Here is a 2127-nt window from a genome sequence, read left to right as displayed (position 1 = left end):
GAAATCTGGAAAGGAGGGAAGAGGTGACTAAGAAAGAAAAAAAATGGCCCCAGGCTTGGCATTAATATGAAGAACTATGCAATGTGATTCAGTGTTTTATTTCACAATTGAGTCTGTTCAAAGGCTCATCAGCTACCTCCTTCTTTCTCCTTGGACTATTAAAATTTCACATTCTTCCAATGTCTGGTCCAACTCATTATTATTTTGATTAATATTCAATGAAGTAATGTGTGCCCATACAGCTCTCTCCCTTTCCAGATTTCCCTGGTTCTTTGAGTCTTAATCTACATTCAAATAAATATTAACAGTTATTTGCACAGATTATCTATTCTCTAGGTATACCCACATTATGATGATTCAAATACTGCTGTCATATAAAACAAATCTTTCTACAGCATCCCAATATATGTATAACTATCTATATCATATCACTATTTTCTCTCAAAATGGTCAAATATGAAAGCATGTAGCATACTATCTGAAACTCAGTAGTTTCAGAATAATGGGAATTCTAAATCACAACTACTTGATAAAGTAAGAATACTATTATTCCCACTTCAAAGATAAGGAAAATAAATGAAAAAGACTTAAATACTTGCTCAGGGAAGTACCACTAATGATTTTCAATGCTAGAACTTGAATGAGGCAGCCACACTCTGTAATCTCCTCTCATTTTTAAGCTGTGTGAACAGGTTCTAGCCCTAACCAACTCTAACTGCAGCACTTTATTTCTCATCAGAAAACATCAGAACAAAATTATGTGAAATTATGTAACTAAAAACATTTCAGCACATGAAAAAGGAAACAATTCATAACTTTAGAAAATATAACTTCTGAGATCCTGGCAGGCAGCCTGAGAGGGTGGGTTCTGACCTCCACTGGGGTAGTGGATTGGAGCTCAGCAGGCCCAGAGAATGCCAGGTTGTGGCCTCCCTCTGGCCTCTAACTACGGAAAGGCCTGAGATCCAGGGGACTACCTGACAGCCCAAGGATCCTGACTCCACGTGGTGGTGAGCTTCCCCTAACTGCACCATACTAATCCCTTACCTGGGATTTTGTGAGGTCCCATCCAAGGCCCCAGGGCATATCTGGCTTTGGTAGGCTAAGACTGAGACAGCAAACAGCCTGAGAGGGTGAGTTCAGACCTCCATCGGTGTAACAGCTGGGATCTCAACAGACTCCCGGAGAGTATGGAATTCTAGCCCCCCTTTGGACCCCTCTGGAATAGGGTTGACAACACAGGACTGCCTGCAAGTGCATGGATCCTGCATCCACATGGTGAAGGAAGCCTGAGTGTATGGACTGGAACCTGAATTGGTACAGGTACTGCTGAATAGCTGATCTGAAGCCATTAGTTACCTCCAAAATAAACCTGAGAGAACCTGAACCCTGTACCAACCAGTTTACATCACCAATAAAGAAAGGATCTAGGAACCCAGATAATACAAACAGAAGTGTACTTCAACTTAATTCTCATACCAGAATCATAAAAAATAAAAGGGGTTCAAATTCCAAAACCACAATGAAAGAATAAGAAAATGGAAAGCCAAAATACAATATCCCCACCAAACCCAACCAATTCAATAGAAGAGTTCTACAAATAGAACCCCCTAGATATAACCCAGGACACTGAATTTAAAAGAACAATCATAAACATGATCAAGGAATTCAATGAACTTAACAAACACATGAGAAAACAAATCAAAGAGCTAAAAGAAGATAAGGATAAACTTCTGAATGAATTCACAAAAGAGATAGAAACATTGAAGAAAACTCAGGCAGAAATGAAGGCAGAAGTGAAAAACTCAATACTTCAACTTGAAACAACAGGGGAAGGCCTCACCTCTAGAATGAATAAAATGGAAAATAGAATATCAACACAGAAGGATAAAGATGTGGGTGAGTGGGGATCTCGGAACGCCAGCTGCTGGCATGGTGCCGGTCTCTCGTGCGCTGCTGGGGCGGGTCCCTGCTGTGCAGGTCCCTGGCTCTCTGTGGCTACTGGGAGCTGGCAGCTCTGCCGGCCGCTGTCAGCTGCCCGGGCGGGTTCTGTTCCAAGCTGCCGGCGCTCTCTTTTTCCCGCGTGTTCTAGCGGCTGGGGGAAATCGCATATTGAGGAAAGTACAC

The sequence above is a fragment of the Nannospalax galili genome, unplaced genomic scaffold (assembly GCF_000622305.1).
Source record: "Nannospalax galili isolate Female #2095 unplaced genomic scaffold, S.galili_v1.0 scaffold1517, whole genome shotgun sequence".
NCBI classification, from domain to species: domain Eukaryota; kingdom Metazoa; phylum Chordata; class Mammalia; order Rodentia; family Spalacidae; genus Nannospalax; species Nannospalax galili.
The sequence above is the reverse complement of the archived record's forward strand: the minus strand, read 5'-3'. Positions refer to the sequence as shown.